Below are 8,800 nucleotides of genomic sequence, written 5' to 3'. Positions count from 1 at the left end.
CGGTGTAGGGACAAAACGAGTTTCTGCTTACCATGTGAGTTAGAACATAGATTTCCCACAAGTCTAAATCAAGCTGCCCTTGATGTTTAGTTTACATCAAGGGCAGCAGAGATTAATTTAAATTTAAGCTGATCACACTGATTAGGGTCACTCACTGAATTCCAGCTTTATAGTGGGATTGCAAATTAGCCATTATGCATATAACATAGATTTTGTTAAATTCAGTTGGATAAATCCACAATAAAACTGTGAATGTTAGTGTAGCAGCAACACAAGTCAGCTGACAACCCCACGCACCACCACTACCAACCAATGTCAGGGTTCCCACAATTCCCAAACCTTACTTTGTAACCTGACTGTATTCATTTGCCTTTTTAGGTGTGGAGGCAACATCACCTATTTTTAATATAGGCAACAACAAATACAGATTTTTTTTCCTCTTTGTTTTATGCACCAATTGTGCTCTGTGTGTAGCACATGTAGACGCTACATGTTTAGCAACGGCTTTCCTTAAAAATATATGTGGTAGAAATGCTCTCTAGAGACCTACTTTTTACTTTTATACATTCATACTTCACACTTTTGGGGACATCTTGAGTTCAGTAATACTTCGACATTTACCAGAATATTTTTAAGTGAAGAATGTTTGTACTTTTGCCGACTCTTGTCACTTGTCCAGACTAAAAAAAGAACACTGAAAATTTTCCATCTAGAAATGGATTACCCTAAGCATTATCCCAAATCCATTTAGAATGCAGTGAAAGCATACCAGAATAGAAAAAACTCCCTGAAACAATACAATTCATGGATTGGCATCCCCACAGCCTGGACCTCAACATTATTGAAATGGTATGAGATTATCTTAACAGAGAATGCATTAAAAGTCAGCCTGTGTCTGAAGAAGAGCTTTGGTATGTCCTTTAAGAGAACTACACCTGTAGACTACAGAAGACCACAAGAAAGTTTGCCTGAGTTCAGTTGAGAGAGTGTGCCATAGAAATGGATAGAGTAGAGGCATATATGGGGCAAATGGGTGAAATTAATGGTGCTGACATGACCTGATTTAACAACACAGTTGCAGTAATACTGTATAAAATAGCAACAAAACTAAGTCTGTCCACAACTTTTCGTTATGACAACTGTCGAGACAGGAGAGATGACAGCTCTTCTCATTTTGACATTCACTCATTTTGGCAGAGATTTCAGCTGAACTGATTTGTTTGTGCTCTGGCAGATTTGCTTCTTGCCATTTAGCCACCAATAAAGATTTTAAGGTTTGATGCATAAACACACGTACACACACAAAACAAAACAACGAAAACATTTCATGTAGAATGCCCAGCTCTACCAGGATTGTGAAGTACTGGCATTTTCACCAAAGCTTTTGGTGTCTCACAGCTATGCACAAGTTGTATTGTAGTGCCTTTTCCATGCAACAGTGGGTTAATTAGCAACATAAGGGATCTGCTTTAGCCACAACCACAATTTGTTGCTGACAAAAGACACCTGATAAAGAACATGGTGAGATCCTTAACATCCTGTTTTCCCTGGTTAAAATTCCATAACCAGAGGGCAGTTGCCTGCCCACTGGAGTGTTTGACCTTTAGAAATTCTCATCCTTTGTTTTACCAGTGCGTCTTCTAGTCTGGCTGTCTGGTCTGTCGTCTTCCACACCCTGAATGTTATACCATTTAACACCTACCACCTCTATTTAACACCAACACATAAATTATACCCTTAGACCAGACTTGTTCTTTCATGTCTAATATTTCGTTACATGGAGCCATAACACGAACCGATAGAAAAGTTAAGTAGTGAAAAGTAGTTTTGTCCATCGTCTCTAGCTCACATTCCCCTTACTTACGTTCTTCATTTTCTTTTACGGCATCTCTTGACTTTCTTGTCTTCCTTCTCCTCCACATTCAGTCCCTTATTGTTCTTCCTTCTTTCTCATCTCCTTCTCTCCCTCTCTTCTCTTAATCACAGAGTGTGAGGGAATTGATAACCGTCTATTACCATATGTTGCTTTGTGATTAATGTTCTCAGGTCTTTCTCGTTGTTTCTCATTCATAGCTCATGTCATGGCCCATAAAATAAAACCTAAAAGAGATCTGCCAGATGATTCCCACTCTTAAATAAAAAAAGAAGAAGAGGGCAACAGAAAGAGACACTCAGAGGAGAAGATACTGATACAAAGGGCAAGAAGAGAGATGCAGGAAGAAACACTGTGAGAAAGTCAAAGATGAAACAAGGGGAAAAGAAAGAGTTGTTCGTGCTATGTCACTGATTGAAATATTTAGTTCCATTTTGTCTGGCAGAGCAGGTGTCAGCGTTCTGCCAAATGGAGTTATTAAGGGCATAAATCTGAGGCAAGAGCTGATTTGTCGCACTCATCATGGCATATTTATAAGGTACTACCATTCTGTTATGAATCTACTGATAACAAGTGACAAGCACTACACGGACCAACCACCAACATGAGTGTGAAGGAACAATTTATGTAATTAAATGTTTGTTCATTGTTCAGTCATACGACATGTATTGAGTGTGTTGTCCAGCCTATTTTTCACTTGCTTAACAGTTGCAATATTAAAAGTGTTGCTCATACTGAATGAATGACAAGACATGGCAGATTTATGATAGGAATACGCCACTCCCATCAGTTTTATGAAGGTTGGTAGAGCGTACTGTGTTTAGCTGTCTTTTTGGCAATTAAAGCACTGTACACTACCTGCTCATTACTAAAGAACACAATTATATGTTTTCAACTAAGAATGTCCTTGAACTTTAAATTTAACTGATGATCAAGAACATAGAGGAAATAGAAATGTAGGTGGCAGCAGACTTGCACACCATCTCAACCTGCACTGAAGCCACAGAGAGAGTGATGCTGAACTGAACCCCTGCAGCTTCATTTATGGAAACCTTGATACTGGTTTCTTTCTTCAGGAAGATCATTTCGACCGAAAGCACTTTGCGTCATCGAGTCTAAACAAGAAGTCAGTTTTGGCTGCTAGGGATGAGGAAAAGCGCACCTCCGTAAAGAAAAAGACTATGCTATAACATATATATTTTTTACAGGAATCAGTGCAGCACAATAAGGTTTCATCTAAAATACCTTCTTTTCATAATAAGTAAAAGCAACAAATACAAGTGAATATAAAATTTGATTAATTACCAGGCCTTAGTCCATATGTATGTTGCTGAGGGAGTGCATATTTCAGCTTTGTAAACTCTGGCAAGCTCAGATCAGTTTCCAGATGGCAAACACTTAAACAAATGAACACACACATTAGTAATTTGAAAATCTCTGTGTAGGTGATGAAATTTAGCAAATAAAGTGGGCTGGAGTGTCAAGGGGGCCCGGGGGCCAGTACATGGGATCGGACCCAAAAGCAGACTCAAAGGATACAACAATAAAAATTAACAGACTTTATTGTGCACAGAGATATGAGATAATGGGACGTGGGGATGCAGCGGAAGTCTCTGACGTGAAGGCTCGAAACAGAGGGAGAGGGTGCTTGGCTCTAGAGTGAGAAAAGCAGTTAACTGGAGATATGATTAAATCTGTGGTTACAGGCTTACTTGGAGGTGGAAAGCGTGAGGCTCTGTCCGAAAGACAGTTATCCAGAGGAGATGACAGACAGGAGGGCAGGCAGATGAGAGCAGTGAGTAGCTTTGTTTCCAAGGCAAAAAGGGTTGCAGGGTTATGCAGTGAATCTTAGAGTAGCGACCAGCATCCAGATGATTGTGCTGCAGGTGAGTTAACTTAGAACCGTGATGAGTAAACTGGAGATCAAGGTGAATATAACCATGATGTAGCTGGCGGAGAGTGGAGGACTGAGCTGGTTGCACGTATTGCCTCATTGATTGCTGAGATGGATTGCAGGTGGAAAAACAGGTGAGGAACCGGGGTGGACACAGGAAAACGCAGGACTCAAGTAGAAAAACACCAGACGCTCACTGGGATCATGACATGGAGTGGTGACCCAGCTGACATAACAGTACAACTTCCTGTTCTTTCTTTTGATTGTTTGGTGTCAGAATTCATTCAGCTATCAAGTGAAATGTATAATATTACTGTGAGAAGATACAACCGCTGCAAAAGCTGCTTTGTTCTAAGATACAAATACAGTACTGTGCAAAAGTCTTGATCTACCCACCACTCCTTCATATTTTTCTTTCAGGGAGCCAGACTTCATGGTGATTTTCAATGTGGTCTTCAGCTAGGTCTTTAGAGTTTTTCTTTGGTTATTAGCTACTTGTTCTGTCTATTTCTTGTACACGACCATTTTCAGAGGAATGTTTTTGACCTATAAATCATTCTAGCACAACAATTACCAGATATAAGGGCTGAATCAGTGTTCATTGATGACTCAATACAGTACAAATAGGGCTGGGCTATATCACACGGTAATACAGGTGTAATTTTGAAAATGAAATATCGCGATAGAATATGGGTAAAACGCGCATGTGCAGTGCCTATGTTTACATACGCACATGGTGGCGACGGAGAATGAGAAGAGCGAAAGCGGATCGTTAAATGAAACGGATAAACCAGAACTGGTTTGTAAAAATGCTGCAACTTCAGTGGTGTGGAACTGGTTTAGCTTTCGTCCGTCAGATACACAACAAAGCACTATTTTTGGTAGAGCATGCTAGCGGGCCGTCATTATTACCGTGTTGTTTGGAAACTACGGCACACTTGAAATCAATCCTTTGATTTTTCTGAAAATCGACAGTGCCCCTTATAATCCCGTGTGCCTTATGTATGAATTCTGGTTGTGTTTACTGACCTCGAAACGATTTTAAGTGGTATCTGTCAAATGTTTTAGTATGACTTTGCTAAGCTACGAACCTGCTTGATGGATTGTCGGAGCATTAAGGCTATCGTAGGCAGGTGCCTCGCGGAGTGATACGTACTGCGCTTCAACATAATATTACCGTATTGTGTCTGTATAACCTCTTTTTAAGTTTTGTGGATATTATACATGGTTATGCTGAGGATATGTCAGCCAATTTCCACTGGAAATGCCTTTTGATTAAACTGTCAGCAAGGAATTTGCACTGTTACATTTTTATATAACTTTAATGCACATAAAAAACAGCTGCTTGTTTAAGTGAAAATACATTGATGGGTTTTTTTTGCACTAATAAAGTTGTGGAGTTCCATCCATTTCCATCCATTCGCTTCCGCTTCTCCTTTTCACTTTGGGGTCCTTAGGGACTAGTAAAGCGCTATATAAATACAGGCCATTTACCATTTACCATTTTTCAGGGTCGCGGGGGGCGCTGGAGCCTATCCCAGCTGTCATAGGGCGAGAGGCGGGGTACACCCTGGACAGGTTGCCAGTCTGTCGCAGGGCCAACACACAGGGACAGACAACCATTCGCGCTCACATTCACACCTAATGGCAATTTGGATTTTCCAATTAACCTATCCCCACAAGCTTAATTCTAATAAGCCACAAGTTGTGGAGTTGTAAAGCATTTTGTCTAGTGTCAATTATATCGTCAGTTATATCGTTATCGCAAATTTTCAAATGTATATCGTGATAAATATTTTTGGTCATATCGCCCTGCTCTAAGTACAAATTATATTTCTTAGCATTAGAAAAAAAAAAACCTGAAACGATGAAAAATGGCAAATAAAACACAATTTTACAGGCACAAAACAGTATTTTTCATCTGTGATTCCCAAAGAGCTATTAGCTGAATTTTGCATATCTTGGAATGGTGTGGAGTTTGTCCTTAAAGACAAATACCTGACTCAGAACATAAGAGAAGCATCTGGCCCTTCAGTTGATCCATCTACTATTCAACAGATTTTGATCCACCATGAAATGCCATCTGGAAAGTGTCTGATTGGCAACAGCTTCATTTTTCAGCACAACAATGATCTCAAATATAGTGCCAATGCAGTAAAACCATAAAAACACATAATCACTTACTATCAGTCATGGACTGACCTCCTGAGAACCAGGACTTTAACATTCCTGAAGCAGTGTGGAATGACACACAATGGAACAAAAGGCAACCAAAGGAGAATTTTGTAATGTCCTTCAAAAAGCCTGAAGAACCTTAAAGAAATTATAAGAAGGGATGCCTAAGATAGTTCAGGCTGTGTTGTAGAATGAAGATCATACTAAGCATTGACTTTAGATCTTGTGTAAACTGTACAAACTCAGTTTCTGCCTTATATACTGTATTTTTATGTGTGTTTACAGATGTTTCATAAATTGCTGCATTTATTTTCCTAGTGAAATATAAAGAAATGGGGTGTAGGTCGAGACATTTTCACAGTAGTATATGTTTGTTGTGTTTTAGTACAGTTATTTTACCATTTTCTTTAAATTACAATTTTACAATTACATTGTAAATTGTCTTTAATATTTAGCTGATCAAATTGTTGTAAACTCAAGAATGTTGACTGGATTAACTGTCAAGTAATGTGGACAAAATGAAAGTCCTTTTATCTTTGACTCTTTTAGAAGCTTCTTCTAATATAATGCTCTAATTAAATGTTTCTATGCTGCTCCACAGGAAATGCTTAAATTTCAGATTGAGCTCAGTCATTTCATTGTGAATCCAAAACAGTAATCACACATTTGGCCTTTGCAATTTATTTCAGAAATTATGATTGCACTTACAAAGCAGGGTCTTTTTTTTTAAACAATAACATGTAAACCGAAGAAATTTTAAACATTTTACTTTAAAATGAAGGAATCAGTTTCCCAGTTGAGCTCTTCCCCCTTGTGAATTGTTAGAGGGTTAACCTAGAATTCAATCACTGAAGACAATTGCAGTGTAATTAAGCTACTTCTAATTTAACTGTTGGTCAGGAAATGATAATAACATTATCCTTTACTTACAACAAAACTGAATTAAAAAAAAAAAAGAAACAGGGCAATGACATTAGCCAACCGTGCAACACTTAGATGGAGAGCTGAAATGATCTGTGAAAGAATATGAAAAAAAGAAAGATGAGCATAAAAATGTGCAAAAACTGTAACTATAAACAAAGCAAGAGGGGTAAGCGAAAGAGAAACAAGAGAGAAGAAAGAGACAATGTGAGTCAAGTGTGCATAATAATCTGCATGGCACTCAAGTCTATATTTAAATGGTGCCATTGAGCTGCTTGTTGAAACAGAAGCAGTTGACTTGACTGGCTTGTGTGTATGTAACAGTGAAGGGCCATGCATACATTATTCTGGAGTTGGGATAATTTGTCGACAATTAACCAGAACAGGGTACAGCGAGAAGCTGATTAGCATGTTCGTACAAGTCAGCCACAGGAATACAGACACAGGGGCTTTGAAACTGACTGAATTTGACATTGTACATTTTCTGTCATATTTCCTTTTTTTCTCATTTATTTTCTTTCTTTTTTTGCACTCTTCTTTAAGGCGGTTTAATATTCATGCAGAGGCAAATAATAAATATGGATGTGAGAATAAACTGACTTGTTTGAGTGGCGATAACAAGAAAAAAAAAAAAACAGAAACAGAGCACAGTCCCTTGTGAAAAAGCATGTTTGGATTTTTAGTTAGCTTAGTTTTCAGCTCAGTGTATTTAGTTTTTTCTAATGTCAAATCAGGGGCTATCCAATATATGGATTTTCTCAAAATGTTCCCTCTTTGTAAAAGTCAACAAAAAGGAAGAACCTGGATATAAAAAAGTATTTTTCAAAGAAACCTGTAAGTCACTTAAAGTCAAGTTCACTCATAAGATGTGTCATAACGTTACAGGCTATTCTAGGCTTTGGCCCACATCAGTCTAAAAGTGTATGTAACCATGAATAACGTGTTTTGGAAACTAACTGCACAACAGGCAGCACTATTAGTTATCTCAGTCTCCCAGAGTAGCATTTCTAATTTTGATTGAAACTGTCAGAGAAAACGGCAGCCTCGAGCAAGCCAGGATATTAGTTTACAGAGGTTGTACCATGTCCACCAGGAGAGACTGGACAATATAGATGTAAAACAAATATGCCAGCAGTTTATCTCAGTTAACGAGAGGAGAAGGCATGTGTTTGGCTCCTTCACATAGTGAACATACAGTTGTTGTGTCCATGTCTGTTGCTGTAACAGTAGTTCATGTTTAGAATAAAAAAATCCCAGCTCATTGATTTGATAGTGTGTCTAAAATGTTGCATAATTTTGCTGAGAGATCTTTTACTTTGTAGTAATCTTAGATGAGTAGTTTTATTGACAAAAAACACCAGATCATTCAGTTTTCCCTTAGTGCTAATGTATAAGACATGTTGGTGTACTATAACTGAAGTAATGATGTTAAATCCTTAAAGTCATATTCTTTTATTGTCATGACTGTATTTGAAGCTATTTTTATTTTTGTACGATACCTGATTTGTATGGAATATGGCTGAAGTAAACTAAAGTCTAAAATACTTTGTTTAATTGTAATTTAACATTATATAATTCACATATAAAACTATGAATTGTAATTTTAAATGGTTTAAAAGCATGTAGAATAGCATATGTAGGCAAGTATATTTCTCCTCCTTTTATCAAGAAGCAAAGACAAAAAGGAAGAAAAAAAAAGAAATAGGGCAGAGTTTGGTGGTTGAATCATCCGTCCCCACCAATGCCAAAACCAAATCTACGCCCTTGGAGCACGCAAAGCGTTTTTACATCTTTTTCCATCTATGAGTAAAGTTAGTACCTTTTCCATTCTTTCCCTGCACCTTTACCTAGCAGACACATTTTACAACCAACTGCAGACATGAACAATTTGTGTCTTTAAAAAAAGAAGTATTTAAAAAATGCAAAAATGTGTTAAA

Source organism: Diplotaxodon limnothrissa, linkage group LG1 (assembly GCF_057381915.1).
Source record: "Diplotaxodon limnothrissa isolate DT_005_m linkage group LG1, D_limnothrissa_male_GT1.1, whole genome shotgun sequence".
In the NCBI taxonomy this organism is placed as follows: Eukaryota; Metazoa; Chordata; class Actinopteri; order Cichliformes; family Cichlidae; genus Diplotaxodon; species Diplotaxodon limnothrissa.
The sequence above is the reverse complement of the archived record's forward strand: the minus strand, read 5'-3'. Positions refer to the sequence as shown.